General features: G+C 31.4%; 1 long non-coding RNA gene across 1 annotated transcript; it reads left to right on the top strand.

Moving 5' to 3' along the window:
• Nucleotides 1-6,844: 6,844 nt before the first annotated feature.
• Nucleotides 6,845-12,592, top strand: LOC133190494 (uncharacterized). The gene is made up of 3 exons (XR_009721597.1): nucleotides 6,845-6,943; nucleotides 11,061-11,163; nucleotides 12,497-12,592. It is a non-coding gene; the product is annotated as an uncharacterized LOC133190494 (long non-coding RNA).
• The last annotated feature ends 5,570 nt before the right edge of the window (nucleotides 12,593-18,162 follow it).

Genomic DNA, 18,162 nt, shown 5'->3' on the forward strand with positions numbered 1-18,162 from the left:
TGGTATTTTGAATTTTAAAAAAAACTAGTTTTTTGTAACGCCTAACGTTACACACACATGCACACACAAAAATTCATTGAAATTTTGTGAAAAAATTACAAACAAATTTGTATATGATGATGTTATAACATCATGAAACGCAGAATTGTTTGCCTTTTTTTCATAATGACATTTTATCTGTAGGTGTTACAAAAAACGTTGTACATGTATTTTCGTTCAATATATGATATCGTGTAATTTAGTTGTTTTTGTTTTGTTTTCAGGATCTGAGAAAAAAATCTGACTTGTCAATTTCATAAATTATTCTCAGTAATCAATGTTTGACACAATTTTAGCATTTTCAAAAAAAAGTTTAAACAATTTTACTCTTGAAAAAATTACACGAAGTTGAGCTACATGAAAATTGACTTCACAAGTTTTATAAATATTGTTTTCTTTTTTTTTTTTTTATAGAAATATGAAAAAATGGGTTGATGTCTTTGACTTACGGCTACATACTGTATACCAAAAATTATATTATTTTAAACCTGTATATTACATATTAGCAAATGTAGAATTAGTCAAATTATAGAACATATAAATACAGATATAGCCAAAAGGGAAATCCCAAATTTTTTATTTAATCATAAAACAAGATAAGGTACAAATCTTCGAAGCAACTCTTATATGTAAGTAAATTGATAAATATCATTTGGATTCGTCTTTCACTGTTAAATTATATCCTAGAATATATAAGATATAACTGTAAGTGCCCATGTTGCTACACTTCAATTTAATAAAAATATAAAAATTATCAGCATTAAGCATAATATATCACTTAAATGTCTTATGTAGAACCGGAAAAAACTAAAGAAAATGTCATAATAAAAAAACTTGTATGTTTAAAAAGTAACCCAAAGCATTCCAGAATTTAATGAAACTCTATCCAATAAAAAAAAAAATAGCAAAATGTCAACAACGTTTGATTTGTCGGTAAATAATGATTGACCTCACAATTAAAAAGGAGGAAAAAAAATCTGTTAGACACTGGAAATGATGCTGGTAACTTTGCAAGATACTGATTTTTAAAGACAGACAGCTATTTAACTTGCATAGATGAGTTCCAAATGTGTTTTGTGTGTATTAAGTATAAAGTACTAAATCAATGGCCTAGCATCATTTTAGGTAATTGGAAGTCCTTCTGGGGCTTGAGTAGCTATATTTTTCCTTTAAAAAATACAGAAAACGTGAAATTTTGGTCTAATAATGATGAATATTCTGTATGATGTAAGTGAAAGTTTGCCACTTAGACTATGTGGATATTGAAATAGCATATAGCTGTATAATTTCTTTGTAAAACAGATTTGAGTTCATGTAACATGATAGCCATTGTTATTTTGAAAATTTTAGAAAGTAGTGATATAAATAATGTATATTTTTGTAAAACAAAAGGTTTTCTGGGGAGGCTGAAATTGATCAGAAAATATAATTATTAAAAATATAAACATTCAAATATTTGATTGCAGAATCAACTGCAGGTGTGTGTTTTGGAGGGGGGGGGGGGTCTAAAAGAGGATGAAATCATTCATAACACATAAATATTTTGAAAAATAAAGATGAAATATCATATTCTAATCCTTTCATCAATGATTTGAACATATTTTATTGAACATATATTTTACAATAAGTTTGAACACAAGTTCTAACAACTTTCAAGGCTCTCACCATAGATCAATGAACAAGCAAATAAATGAAAACTTACCCTTCATTGCACTATTGCATAAAATGTAGCTTGATAGGTTATTCTAGATAACATTAGAAGGGCTAATACAGTTATTTTGGGAAATATCTATATATAGATTCATTTAGTCTGAGCCTAAATCTGTCCTGAAGTTATTAACCTGGATATAGACATATTTGAGTCTAACTTTAGATGATGATTGTCAATGTAGTCACATTTGTGACATGAAATTTCAAAGAGAGAAGATTCATTAACTGAATATGTCCTTCATTTTATTGATGAAAATATTTGATTTGCTGTTCATGGTATTTTTTTCTGATGTACATCAAATGTTGCTAAAGTGCTTCATTCTAGTGAAAATGCTATTTAGATTTAGATTCTGTCAATATCTTAATTACCGGTACACTGTTGAAAATGAAAGGTAAAAAAAAAATCCAATGAATAAACTTCGAGACACTGTCTTAGTTCTGTATGTCTGTATTTTTTCTGTTTTCATGTTAAATTTTTTTAACCTATATTTTTAGAATGCACAGAAAGTGAATTTAACACAAGAGTTGTTAAATGCGAAGTTTGAAGTGTCATCTAATACAAGGTAATGTAGCTGCGTAATGTGAGAAACCCAGGTAATATTCATATTAAAAGTATTCAGATCTTAAAAGGTTTAAAGGTCATATTCTCAATGTACATTTTAATCGATTCTGTAGTCCACCTGTTTTTGCTTGTACATTCAAAATGCAAAGCAGTAGAAAAATTCACCTTTATCTATTGGATATAAAAACTATGCATGCATGCTCAAACTTGAAGTGACATTGATAAACAAGATGTCAAAAATAGAATGAATAACTATGAATGAAATTCCAATGAGGTGTATTGATTTTGCATTGTCCTTATACAAGAATCCAATATCAATTTGAAACAAATGTAGAAACTTTATGCATTCATAGTCTTTGACCACAAAATCTGCATTCCCACAGTTTTCCATTGGAATTTAATGGCCCCACCTATTTATATGTCATTATAATAGAAAAAATGTTGACATTCTTTATTAACGTATTTTTTTTCTGCGTACAGATGAGATACACAAGTCAAGTGGAAAAGCTGCACTGAAGATCTTTAAAAGTCTTTGGACAGTTATAATGTAGGACTGTACTGAAGCTAAACAATGATCAAGACCATGAAGGTAAAGAAACTTATCTCCTGTGATACATTTAGTCTTATTGCAAGTGTCTCCCCCTCCAATGTAGATAAAAGCTGGCTATGAAGTTGTTCGTTGGAGCGTTGAAGGAATGCTAAGAACTATACATTGACATACTTTATTGGACCACATACCTAGGTGTTACCTGGTCGTCGATATGGACAGGTAAAGTCGTGCTGTGTCGGCTGTGTTCACACAGCTACAAAACAAAATTTCTTCCTTTTTTCCCAGGTGAAAATGTATTTTTAACCTACCAGCACATTTTCAAAAAGATCTGTCGGGGGAAAAAGAGAATTTTCAACAGGTAATTATTTTCTATCTTCGAGAATCTTCTTTTTTTAATTAAAGTGTTTTTAAAACTATGGTTACTTTCAGTGAAATAAGAATTTCATTTTTATTTTCTAGTTACAGATGATTTTTTTTTTTCATTTCTAGTGTTTTGTTTTTTTTTTTTCTATTAAGTGTTAAGATTTCTTGAAAAACATTTTTTTAATTACATGAATTTATAAACTTTTTTATTGTGTAATTAATAGTGATTTATGAAATTTCACCTTTGGTGTATTGTTTCAATAACTCAGGTGTATAGAGTTTAATTATTCCCTAGATGAATATGTAGATAAAAGTATCACGTATCAGGAGTTTTTAACACCTGATGTACCTAATACACCTGCACTCCGATTAACCTACTTCAGTTGAATAAGAAGTTAGCCGGTAATTATTATATTAGGGAAAAAAATGTAGAATATTAGAGAATTTTTTTTTTTTTTTTTTTTGAAATCTTAATTCATATTTTTCTTGTTTGGAATTTTTCTTACGGGTTCTAGATTTTGCATAGTATTATTTTAAGAAACAATTAGTTTATTAATATCTTGCCAAAAACAAGGCTAATTGCTTGGGATTCATGCTGTTTATATGTGACATTCCGTCATAACTACTGGTATTTGTATGTGTACAAGATATACCTTTTTATGGTTTCTGTGCTAGCACAAAGTTACTGCAATATGTTTATTTTTTCTGGCAAGATCAACACTTTGCTCAATAGGATTAAAAAGCTGCAGAATTTTAAACAGGACATAGATGTTTCTAGTTTTTATCAAACTGCTATCATCAAGACTGTCACGAAAGCATGTGGAGTGGGGCTCTGTAGAAAGTATAATCTTGTCCCGGTGGATTACAGGTAGTGACTTAGATTGTCAGGAGAATAATGTACGAGCTATGACAGTTAGTCTAAATCTCTCCTCAAGGCAAAGTGTTGCTCATTTTTATCTTTTGATGGCTTTTTTTCATTTTAATTCTTCAAATGCTTCAAACTTTTATAAATTAAAAAAAGATTGAATTTTAGTACCATATTGTACATAGATGTAGGAAAATATTTTGATGTAATAGAAGAAGATATTATATAATATGTAGAAGGGTTATTTGATTTTGAAGTTGACACTTTAAGATATATTATAAAGATTTTAAAGGTTTTTAAAAGAAAATTAAGTTACATGGGCCAAAAATAACTGTCATAATTAAATTGCAAAAACTGAAAACTTTTTTCATAATTTGTCAAACATAAGATGGAAATTGCAAACCCTGTTTAAAGTAAAAATTGTAGACCCAACATATTTCAGAGGGGTTGGAAAAATGCCATCAGGTAAATAAATTGTGGTCAGTTTTAGCTGATCATATGATGTTTAAATCCCACAGTGTCTTGAAAGGGAATTATGAATTTAATAACCTTTCCAGGGTTCTAGTGAACCAGAAAGTATGTCTCTTTATTACATCTCCGATATGTAACTTCTGTCATTAAAAAAAATATATAAGAATGTGAAAAATGTGTTTACGTACATAAATTATCTTGCTAAAGGTGTGCCTGAAATTTCCGTAAGGCAGATCAGGGAAATTTACTGTAAATTATATATATATATATATATAGATAGATAGATAGATAGATACAGGTATATAGAATGGTAGAATTAAATAAGTCCGTAATATAGGTAGTACAGTTGTAATACAGAAAAAAACTGAAAATTCGGTAGTGCCATCGACTTCTGCTTTTTTTTTTTTTGTTAATTCTTTTCAATATTTATATATACACTCGTATGAAAAGCAGAAAGGAGTATTATTTTGTGTTTTCCATTTTTTTTCCTTTTTTTTTTTTAAATTATTACACAGTATGTATATTATAGCTATCCATTAAAATGAATACATTCAGGGACTAAGAATATATTGATTTGTTGAAACACTGAATATATTTTCAGAGGGAAGACATATTGTATATAGAGTCTAAAATGCATCATTAATAGACTGATTTATAGAGCTGATTTTTATTTACTACAAGATTTTGCATTCAAAATCGTGTTTAAAAAACTTGTTTCAGAAATTTGAATAAGACAGAGTAACATTTTCTCTGGAGGCATCTAAAAATATGCCAGATATGCATATTTTTGCATTATTTATTTCTTCAGTGGGTTGTAACTTGGATGTCTTCCAGAGTCCAGAGTGATAAGGTAGTTGCAAACAGAAAAAAGGAGAATACTTTACAACAAGTTCTAGATTTTGTGTTTCAAGGATCAAATCTCCACAGTGTCTATAGATACTTTTTTTTCTCTTTTTAAATGGAGGACAGTGCCAAGTATGAAATTATAAAGCAAATCTATTGTTATTAGTAATATTTGGAATACTTTAACCCATAACTGGGGAGTTCTAAGTGGATTATGACACAAGTCACTATGAAATGAAGTACATATTTCAAAGGTAGGTATAACATTATGGAAAAAAGCCCCAGAAAAATGTTGGACTCTGTGTAACATGTATATAAGACAACATGCAATCCGAACTAGCGACTACTTCGATTTATTTCGGGCATTTGAATCCGCTTTTGCATTTTGCGTTTGGCTCGCAGAACATTAAAAGATTCCAAGTATCCAAGGATTAATGAAATTGCAAATTTTATTTATTGTATTTAATATTGGTTTAATTAATAAATGATGGTTTCTTCTGGAGTACTTTGAAATAAATGCCGATTCAGGACACATGCAGTCATGCTTTCATGTGACACTGTACTAAATTATAATATATTTCAGTATATTGTATAAAGACCAAATAACAAAGATTGCTGATTATTTCAGAAGTATATTCACTAGTTGGAAGTAATAAAATTAAATGATCAGATGACTTTCATTTTGAGTTAATCACTGATGACAGGTGAACAGGACTATATCTTTCAAGTTTGCCAGCTTTATTAAGACACGTCTTTGGTGCTTAAATTCGTAGATATTTTTATTTCTTTACCTTTGAAATGCTGCATACTTAAAGGTGATATTGATAGTGAAAGGTGAATACTATGTGTTGGAAATTAAATCTTTTAATTTAAATCCAAGTGGACTCCACATGAAATGCCTATTAAGTTACATTTGCCATTTTAAAATTTAATGGAATTGCTTATATGCAAACTTGATTATACTTCTGTGAGTGTCTTTGTGTTCTATTCCTATGTGTGTTTTATGTTCTTTGTAGACATACCTGGTAACCATGACATAGAGTTCCAAGTATCCAACAGTAGACCAGGGTTCAATCATACTTGGAAGGTATGAATCTTTGTAGAACAATAGATTATGAATTCTAAAATATTCATGTTAAACAAAGACGTGATAAATGAGAGTTTGAATAATTTAAAGAAAAAATGCCATCATGGGAAAGAAAAGTTAACATCCCCTCCCCCCTGCAATTACAGACAAACCAGAAATTTTAACTAACTGTGGTATTTTAAATTTTGATGAATGATTGCAGTGGATGTTATATGAAAATTTAAAACATGGTTTGAAGTGATCATTTTAAAAAAATCTTAAACCTTAACTGTACATTGAAATTTAACCCTCCAGTCAACCAGCCATAAATGATGAAACATCATGCTTAACAATGCACACATGATACATTTTTGTAGACCTGGTAACAAGGAAGTTGATTTGTCAGAAGAATGATTCAGAGGGCCTGAGATGAAGGACTTTCTTCACACATTTGTAGTACACTTCCATGAGGAGGTAAATAGCTATGACATCACCGTCAATTATAACAGGGCACTTATTACTTTCCAATTAAAAAATAATACTCCACACTTTATTTCAACAGGATTTAGTGTTTTTTGCTGTAAAAAAATACACAATTTTATAAGATCCTGAAATAATCAATGGTTCTATTATGACTTGGGGAAAAATCATAGTCACATTGTTTTCTAGTCATATGATGTGAATTTAAAATTATAAAGTCATAAAGTCTGCAGTTGTCCTAACTTGAAACTTGTCTTTGTGCTGCATCTGGTAGGCAGTTCCATTTGTCAAGACAGTCTTTATTTGTTGATGGTCTCAGGTGTGGTAAGAGTGACTTTTTAAAACTTAGTTGATGATGATCTTTTAAAGAATTTTTGTCTTGCTTTGGTCATTAGCCTTGGATTTTTGGGGAAGATCTAAGAAGCATTGTATTGTTTGTTATTTCAGCCAGTGCATAGTACAGTGAAAATTATGTAATTTGGATGTTGTGTATTCCGAAATCTTGCCAAATTTGATGTAAACTTTAAGTCCCTTATAGTAAATTCACTTGCTTTAAATGTCTCATCCAGAATGTTGTCTAATCTGGCCATTTTATTTGGAACCAGTGCTGTCAGCATTAGACAATTTTTACTGTATTGTAGAAGCTGGCTTTACATGACTCTTGAATATACTCTGAATTAATAGGACAGAAACAGAGATTTTTTTTTTTTTTTGAGTAAAATACAACAAAAATCATAGCATTTTTTAAAACGGATGTGAATATTTGCAAGTTGTATGGACGTAGACAGAGCAAGTTACATATAGCGAGGTAAGATTTTTTACGGGCTTGTAACAGGATTTTCAATTGTGTTTGACCTACAAATGTTTCCTTAACTCTAACTTAGAAATTGTCATAATGAGGTACTTAAACAAGCTTCCTTGCCTTAATGACTGGAGTGTACGTAGAAGGGAAATACTCGGTCAAGTCTGAATGAAAAATAAAATGTTGACTTCATTCACTTTTGCTTTTCCTGGGGATGAATTTGGAGAATCCCTGTAATATAGAATGTTATTATGCTGACTGGGTAATAAGAAAAAAGAGGACACACACCTGACTTTGATAATGAAGGTAAGAAATCAGGGGACAATGTTCATTGGCATATGATTATAGTAGAAGACGATTCGGTATCGTAGAAAAAAAGGGGAAATAATGTTATGTTAGATTAATGTCTAGAATGCACGTTTTAAAACGGTTAGTGTTAATGTCTTCTTAATCTTTCTCATTGAATTATTTTGGATATAGAAGTATTTGTACATCTAAAAATAAATTCCCTGTTTGTTACAATACTACCTGGTCATTTGAGAATTAATTTCCTGAGCACTTTATTTTATACAAAGAAGCAGTACTATATCGGTTCTTTAGGCTTACACTGGGTTTCTTTCATTTAAAGCAATCCAGAAAATATGCATCAAGGGATGTGTAGGGAAATTGACTTGAACACCCCCCCCCCCAAAAAAAAAAAAAAGAAAAGAAAAAAGAGGAGTTTGAAGCTGTATGTTGAGAAGGGGACATGGATGTTTTGAAATGTTAAGAACCTTATTTTTTTTTCGCAGTGAACACCCTTCAATCATAAATATTGTATGACACAAATTTTCTTTTAATTATAAGCTTTTAGTACAATGAATAAGAGATTAACCTTATCAGAAGATACTAATAGTTTTCCAAACAGCTTGGAAAATAGTAATTGAAATGCCATAATGTATAAAGAAAAAAAGACTTGTCACCTAGCAGATAATGTAGAGATGCATGAAAATAGCTGGCAATGACTTGCAGTTTAGTTGTTATTGCTTTCTGAAAGCTTCAGAGAAAAATCAGTCATTCTTCATTGTTACTCATTGTTATCTATAAAAAATGAATAACTTTTATGACTTTGGTTTAGATTCAGATATAGTTTTGTTTATAAGGATTAGAAAGGTTTTTTAGAACATGAGAAAAATAGAAAGTGACTCAATAGACTACTGGAATTTTGAAACAATTTTTTCAGTGTTTAGAATTTAGTTGATAAAGCACAAGTTTCTTACTGAAATTATATATTTTTTTTAGAGTGGTATATGTTCTTGGTTTAAATCTTTGAGGGACTAGAGTTTGAGGGAATGGAATGCCAAGTAATAATTTTTGTATGATGTAGAGTTTTTTGAGAAGCTGGAAAAAAATGCCTGTGAATTTGACATTTATATTTAAGCGTTAGAGGGAGATTTTTGCTGACCATGTGAATCAAGTGATTGTAAGTGTTACAAGTAGCACAGCACTGACTGGAGGAAGTGTGGGGGAATATTGATGGAAAGCCAATTGCTTGTGTAAATGGAAAGGGAAAAGTGTCATCATCCGTTTTAGTGTACTTTGATCTTTAGAAACATAATTACCTCACCAACAAAGTTTGAGCAAGCTGTGGTGACATTTTCACCTATTTTCCCATATGTCTGAAACTAGGCATTACTTTTTAACTCTATTTTTGAGATGGATGACCAGTCCTAAAGGTCCTGATGGGTCAAGGTCGTAAGACTGGAATATATTTTTAAAATCTACTTTTGTTGAAAATGCGGAAATGTTAAAATACCATGTTTACAAATGAAAAAAAGGGAAAAAATAAAAATCTAGCATGTCTTGAGCTGACATTCTATAGCAAATTCTCTCATTTTCATCGGGAAAAAAAGTCAAGGTCAGTGAATAAATGTCAACCCTTAATTTACACCAACAAGGTGCAGAAAAGGAAATAATGAAATTACAATTTCATATTCATTGATTGAAATTCTCCATTGTTGACAACACAGGATGTTAGCTCATACTGGTGTCAACTGGTAGTACAGAGATATTCCCATTATATCCAAACTATATTGAAATAATTGAGATTTTACAAGAATATCTGATTGGAAGACTGAGAAGATTTATTTTTAGCTGGAACATTGATAAGAAGAAGAGAAGTGGGTTAGTTACTTGTGTAAGACAACTCCCAAATGGGGTGTCTATTTACAGGCTCTTGGCTTCTCGGGACAAAGTGAGATCCAATCTCTAACAGCACTAATTAGAGCCAGAACCAATCAGTAGTGTATGGCCCCAGTGATCTACAACCTCACCTCAGACAATTAATGGCACCTACATTTGTTTTCCATGCTTGGATGTTATCACACAGAATGGGGATATTAACTGTAAGAACACATTTTTTTTTTTTTAGAAAATATTTTTTTCGTTAAACAACATCTGAGAATATTTTAGGAGTTGACCTGAAGAGATTAAAAAAAAGAAGGCTCATTGTAAGTTAATGTTCCTTGCAACAAAAAAGAGCTAAGATGTTGACCTAGTTACGGGCAGGTTTTGTGAATGACTGGCTGCATTGAAATATTTCAGCAGGTTTTTCATGCATGTTATGAATGAAACTGTTTCCCTCTGGAATGTGGGATTTATAATTGTACTTCAGCAGGCAGGCAAGGGGAATTGCATTTTATCAGAAAAGTAGTTTTTCATCTGGTCTCACAAGTGATAAAAATAGGTTATTTCTGAAGTAGGTATTAAAAAGTTTTTGTGTTAAATCATCTGGAAAGTGGATTTTAAAGTGAAAGGGGACCTAAGGATGAAATGTGTTATCCTTCTCCCCTGTGAGGGCCCCTTTTGCCGGGGAGTATAACGTAGATGTTATGTATATAGATTGACAATCTGATAAGCAACACTAATGCTGAACTAGACCACATCCGCTCTCCTTATGAATGGCATTTTACAGTAATCTCCTCTCTCACTGGGAAAACAAGGTTATTTTTTTTTACACATCAAAACTTGAAATACGTGGGAAATTCAATTTTGTTTGATTTTATGATCACAACGTTCTATAGGTAGGTATTGATTAAAAGTTAATGGATGAATGCTTTTGGAAAAGTGCTTGAGAAATTCTTGTTTAAATATTTATTTATGCTTTTTTGTAACTAATTAATGTATACTATTTTATTTGGTGGACTGGGATAGTTTTGCTGATTTTTCATAATCATGGGGATTCATTTCTATGCTAAGAGTTATTTAAATTAACAAGGAAACACTGCTAGATTGAATGAATGTATTAAAATTGTTTAATTGAATTTGCAGAGCTCACAAAGATAAAATGGAAGAATAGCACCCACAGATTTGATTGTTCAGCATATTTGAGCTGTTAATCTGCTTAGTATGTCTTTGATAAATTGCTGTATAGGTAAGCCAAGATTATCTCTAGTATCAGCGATCGTTGAGAAAATATTTGTAATATATCTTAGTTTCAACCTATAGTTTGTCTATCATTGTGCTTGGAATGTTTGAATTAACCTTCTATTAACATCAGGAAACCTTTTTAATATCTTAGTGACTTTGAATTGCGTAGTATTAGATTTCTTTTCTTTGAATATACAGTTTACTTTTGCTTTGCACATTTCTTAAGAAAAGATAAAAAAAAATCAATTTCAGATATATTTAATCAAAATTCCTTATTTAACTGGTTTCAATTGTTTTATTTGTATTTTCTGTGACCTTTAAATGATTCATTGTATGATCACATTTTGAATCAGTGTAAGGGGTAAGAGCAGATATCATGTTAATATATTCCACCCCTTTTTTTTTTCTTTCTTCCCTGCAAAAATGCTGTGGTTTTCATAAACCTTATTCTGCTGTGAAAAATTAACATATCATGAAAATTTTATTGGATATGAATAAACCTTTAAAGGTTTGTTAATAATCATATTCAGTTTTTGCTGATGGCATATGATGGTAATAGACTTTTGGGGTAAAGCTAATTGCAGGGTGAGGGTACAGGTTAAGAACCCCTTTACTTGTGGTTTTCCTCCGGTCAGGATCAGTGACCACAAGAAGATAAACTCTTAGATTTATCGGCATTTTGTGGCTTGCACCTCATAAACTGATCAGAAGTCAGTTTAAGTGTTTAATCCCTCAAACAAGTCATTAACTTTAAGAATCTGTGGTCTGGAGTTAGGGTTAGGGTCTGATGTGCTTAAAACTATCAATGTGTTCTTAAAATCAAAGCAATACATTGCTTACAATCTTCCATAAATTAAGTGCACCAGGGATTAAAAAGTTTATTTTATTTTTTTGAAACATAATCTTGCGTCTTTATGGATTAGTGTTAGTTTGATCATCTGATTATCATATTTTAAACAAGTCTTCCTTAGTCCGGGTTTTCACCGATAAAATATTAAAAATGTAAAGAAAAGTGTCATCTAGTCTGTAAAGAGATTATCTCCATACACCAGTACTTTTTTTCCGCTTATTTTTTACTGAAAAATAGTATATAGAGCTAATACCGTAATTATCGCACACCGGTCTTTATTCCGTATTTCTGGTTTTATTGACTGGCCAATTACAAGGCTATATGTCAGATACAGCCTATAAGATTCAGTGGGGTGGGATTGAGGAAGCTATAGTAAGGCTACATGGAGACAAATGAAAAGCACACATATTAACTGGTGTTTAACTTCCTTTTGCTATTTTGCTGTTACCATTAACACTCTTTTTTTTCCCCCTTCTGTCTTCTTCAGATTGATGTGTGAAATGTGACTTCCACATGTTCTTGAATCAGAGACACTTGATCGGCAATATTACCAGGAAATTTGTGGACGATCTAGATTTGCTGTAGTCAACTGCTGTGACAGGTAACGCATTACTACTGTTAATTTACAGCTGTTTCTATATATTTAATCTGTGTATAATTTTAATATAAAGTTGTTCATGACCTCTGTTTTCATTGGGTAAATCTCATAGTCATAAAGCTATTTACCATAATCTTATCATTGGTATATAGATGTACATAATAATGCATTACAATGAGATGGTTAATTGTCTTTGCGTTTAAATACATGTATATATAGTAATAATTAAGGAACAAGTGAATTTTAGGTAACTTTTAAGAGGGTAAGAGTTTTGAGTTAAATCTAAGCAGAGATGTAAGGAGAAATACATGTGGGTGTATGAGTTCTGATTACGATGAGAATTATAATGGGTTTCTTTTTACAGCTGGCATAATCTTAGGCAACAGTTACCCACACTTATGTACATGCATACAAGAACAAAACATTCTATACTCTGGGTGGGTGGGGCGGGGGATTAATTCTTAAAAAGAATCACTTCATCGGTATGCATTTGAATACTTGTTTCGTAACTTTTTAGTTTGACCCAGCTACCTTCCAAGGTTTAGTGCACTGCATTTTGTGTTGTCTTGCCAGAATGGTAGTTTTTATTACAAGTAGATAACAGGTTACAAGAAAATTGCCGTTCTGCTATAAGTGTTCCTACATGTTTTATATCACCTCTCACCTTAGGTTTTATCAGTATGACCTCACAATAATGTGAGAAAGCAATCGTTCTGTGAAAAAGAACTGTTGGTGGCCATTAACATTTACACTTCTTTTTTTTTTTGTGGGAAGTATTTTTATGTACATTTTTTGTGTAATTGAAAAGGATGACGGACTCTTTTTTTTGGAACACCAACACCATGTACTAATATCAAAGTATTATCAGACACATACTTAATCACAGATACATATATTTAAGATCAAAGAAATGGTTTACAGGTTCAGTCCTATGTGGAAATTTTAACTGATCTCTGTTCTGTATGTGTTAATTATAACACATAAAACAAAGATTCTTAATTCAGAGATTGTTAAACCACCAAAGACATCTATACATTAAATTAGTTTGACATAAAGATGTGAATGCTTTGTGCATATTACAAAAAACTGTACCCAAAAAAACAAAGAATTTTTCAAATGTTTAAAGTATCAATTAATCTGTCAACTGTGATAAATTGGATAAATTTTCCACAGTGACTTGAAAATGTAGTCTGATATCAGAAACCTGTTAGTTTTAATGGAAGTAGATTTCAAAACCGATAATAACATTTCTCCAGACTTCATCAGGAAGCTTCAGGTGTAAATCTTCCTTCTCCAAATATTACCCTGAGGCGGAAGTGCCTTATCTCCAACATTCCCAACATGTTAAGAGTTCACCGTGTGTGTGTATAGATGTGTGGATATTGAAATATATATGATACTGTTTTGGAATTTCTTTTTGTTTGTTTGCTGTTACTTTCTTTTTCAAGATTATGAAAAAACAAATTGAGAAGTATAAAGAAAAACAAAACAGCATTTAAACATATGTTATTCTGAAATTTTGTTTATTGTCATTGTACGTACATCATCAAAGGAATGCATGTATATTGATTAAGTCACATCTGATTCAAGAGAGACAATTTAAAAATCATTGCAGTTAAATTTTTGATTATACCATCATAATATATACTGGTTTTATGTTAAAATTTCCAAAGAAGTGACAGGGTCAAAATGATTAAATTAAAAGAAGTACATTTGCACATGTTAAAGTTTGATGAACTTTAAAATGGATAAAGGAAGGGTAAAATGCTATAAAACCACTACTTTATGCAGACATTTTAATGAGTTTGGTGTCTGTAGTCTAGATAGTGAAAGTGATTGTCAGTTCATGCAAGCACTGATGAATTTTGGATAAAGTTTTAGTTTTATTTCCAAATGGAGAGAAGAAAATTTTTAAATGTGTGCTTCAAGATTTGCGATGAGGAAAATACAATAGATACGAGCTGTCTTGGGCGTAGTTTAAACAAAATACATCATGTGAAGTGTTTAGAACTGATGCCTTAGTGACCTATTTCAGAAATAGTTAACAGTAATTCATGTGTGTATAAAAAGGGCATAGCCTAAATCATGGTCATGTTCTATGTGACGAGAAAGTCATTTTGAAGCAGAATTTTCATTTTAATATGCTTGAATATTAAAATGTTGTTGAATTGTATTAAGACATAAAACAGGTTTTCCAGCCATGAGTTGCACATCTTAAAACTTAAAATCTTGCGACCCCTCTATTTGCTTTCTACAATGCTGTTATTTTCAAAGAATCTCTTGAATGAGAAATTCTGAGAGCACATGCTGACTCTCCCTGTTAGGGCAGTTAATTGTAATAATCAATTATTCAGACAATGCCATATTCATGAACTGTTTATGAATGAAAAATCCCATTCCTTGACTTGGAATTCAAATGTTAGTTCAGTCAACACTGAATATATAAATATTCTGGTGACATTTAGTATTCTGTACATGCTTTGACAGCAGATGTTTTTATTCTTGAAATGTCTACTTTCGTGAAAACACATGAAGCAACTTGTCATTGTATTTTTAAGTTTCTTTGTAAGGAAATAATCCTTGTGTGATCCCCTGGTATGATAATGTGTCCTGAAAAAAGCCTGATTTGCAATGGTGTCAATGGTGATAACCGATTAAATGCTGAAGTACGACCACTCCTTCTCTCTAAAAGCTTTATACTATATAGCTAACTATATATATATATGCCCATCATATAATGATTTGCTCTACCTAGGCTTTTGACATTTATTCTTTAACATATTGATTGAGGTCTTATTTTAAGGACACAGACATTATATGTATATAATCATATGTGTGTGCCTTTTTTTTATTATTATTATTTCTGTCTTTTTCTGGGAGACTTCATCCCCCACACAATTCCAACCCACAGCTTTTTGTGGCTGCAGGCTTAGGTTAGAAAAGAGGATTGTCTCTTTTGCTGCAGAAGTGAACTGCCTCATTAAATCTGCTGCTGGAAAGGAAAGAAAAGAGGCAATTGATACAACTGTTAAAACAACATTTCATTGAATTGGAGCAAAAGTGTGTCAGTTGTGTGAACTGTTGTATTGATTAATGGGCAATGATTTATTTATCAGATCTGTATCTCCATACAGCCATTTTGTGTTCATGTGTATTATATACAAAGAGCTTTTTTTTTAATTAGGAGAATTGTCAAACATGTAAATGCTCCCACAAGTGCCTACAGCAGAAAAAAAAAACTTTTTGCTTGTGAATTTTTCTTATTTTTACTTTCTTGAAAAGAAGAAGAGTTTCTCCAAGATTCAAGGTTTTTTTGTGAATTTTTCATAATATTAAAAAAAAAATAATCATAAAAAAAATAAGGTGGAAAGTTCTGTTATTAAGAAAGGAAAACATTTCTATAAGTGTGCTTTCTAGGTGGATTATGGTAAAAACATGACTATGTAAATAGGAACATGCGGTTCAAGTCATAGGACTGTTGATTTTTAATAAGAATGCCCTGAGCTTAGCTGCACCAATTAATTGGTGTTGAGAATCAGTTGACCTTTTGCCTTATGATCAGCCTAATCTCTCACCAACTGAGAGCAGGGCATACAACCACCAAGCACACACACTTATCCATCCCAATTATACCACCAGCTTGGACGACATCAATGTAGGATCATGACCAAAGCTGCTGCAGATATTCAGGTTACAATTGAAAGAAATTTGGATAAAATTCTGCTTGTTGAACATTGATGTTGGACTTCGATCAGAGCTCAGATTTGACCAAATTAAGTTCTAGTTGTGGCTTTTATGTTGTTTTTTCACCTTTTTAGACAAGTAGGAGATCTTGGATAAATTTATTCAGGTTTTATAGAAGTGGAAATTTGGACAAAGTGAATTTTTTTATGCTATTCCTCCTTTAGTACTCCATTACCCTAGAGATTGCCTTTATTTTTGCGTGCTAATGGGATTTGCTTGGAGAAGGAAGAAATGCCTTGATCGGTAGGAAATCTAAGGAGACATACATAATATTGACTGTGTATGCAGATTTAAAAATATTGTATCATATTATTTGTGCTGTTTTATAGATTTCCATTTTCAAGGGGTCTGTTTATGCCGTCTTGATCAGGATGAACTGCCTCTCTATAGGCTTTCTGACTTTTATGGAGGTAGGATGATTTTTCAATGTTTCAGACCAAAAATTTTGTTTATTTAGCCAATTTTGTTCAAATAATGCTGAAGTGGTGTTCAGAGATTTTTATGCAATTATTCATTTTTGCAAATGTTGCATGGGCCATCTGGCTATATGTTATTAAATTTTTTTTTCTTTTTTTTTATGTATACAAGCTAATGGTTAAATTATAACCATGATAACAAAATCAATACTAAGACACAATTTGAATTTTTATATTCACTGATCACTGTCCAGGAAAGAAAAGAAAATGAAGATGACTTTATCAAATGAGATAATTTCCTTGTGTAATGTATCGGTAATCTTTACCTTTATGTAAACAAAGTTAATGTATTCCTCAAAAAGTAAGGAAAAGATTTCCCCCTGAAATAAAGTATTCAAATCTTCAAATGGAAAAGTACCATTATGTCTCATTGTCTATCAGGCTGGGTTAAATAGATATTTGAAGTTTCAAAGGATGGAGGAAAAAAAAATATTGTCAACTACAGAGATAATGAGTTTACTCCCAACATATAAAAAAAATTCTGTTTTTTTTAAACATAAGTATTAAGATGAACAAAATTTTTGAAGAAAATATGAGAAGTGGTACAGTCTTTGTGACTGGCCATCTCTATTTAAAGTTAATTTATATTCCTCTATCATGCCCGGAGAGTTCGATTGCCAAGAATCTGTCATGGCAGAGAGGTTGCTTGTCATGTACTTGTTTACATACATGTATGTAGACATTGTGTGTATTCAGACATTTTAAAATATATCTTATGGTTGTAGAAGAAATGAAATTTTTATCAAGAAAGATTTTATCTAGATGACCATGGTGAAGTAAATTTGCGGTGAAATTAAGTATACATTAGACAGACACAAAATGAAGCAATTTGCCCTCTAGGAGCTGAGTTTTTCTTTTTTCATACATATCACATAAGTTATTTCAAGATATTATTCACCTAGTTTAAAAAGGCCACAGCATCCAGTCATACTGTGTGCATCAACTTGCACTTTCTGAGGCTTGCCGCACCAACTGACGTCACTGTCTGAAACCTCTGTCAGATGAAGACAAATCTGGCACTGCTGAAAACAATGACTATAACTGTCAAAAGTGTGAACAAAATCTGAACCCACACGAAGTGCTCACACAAAAAATTAATAACAAAAGTTTTGGGATTTTTTCTGAGTAGGGGCATAGTCCAATCTGAGGCTAGGTCAGCCATGTTTGACCTCCAGTTTGTGGTAGGGGTCAAAAAGATCAGCCATTGCATGATGTAGGGCAAGGGAAAAAAAGTTTTTATTTCAGTTTGAAGTTACCATGAAGACATAATCATTAAAGTAAAGCTTGAAGCAAGCAGTTGTAGACTTGGGCAAAATATGTTATATGTCACATTGT

The sequence above is a fragment of the Saccostrea echinata genome, unplaced genomic scaffold (genome assembly GCF_033153115.1).
Source record: "Saccostrea echinata isolate AGI-Se365-2 ecotype Australia unplaced genomic scaffold, CSIRO_AGI_Sech_v1 ptg000022l, whole genome shotgun sequence".
NCBI lineage: Eukaryota > Metazoa > Mollusca > Bivalvia > Ostreida > Ostreidae > Saccostrea > Saccostrea echinata.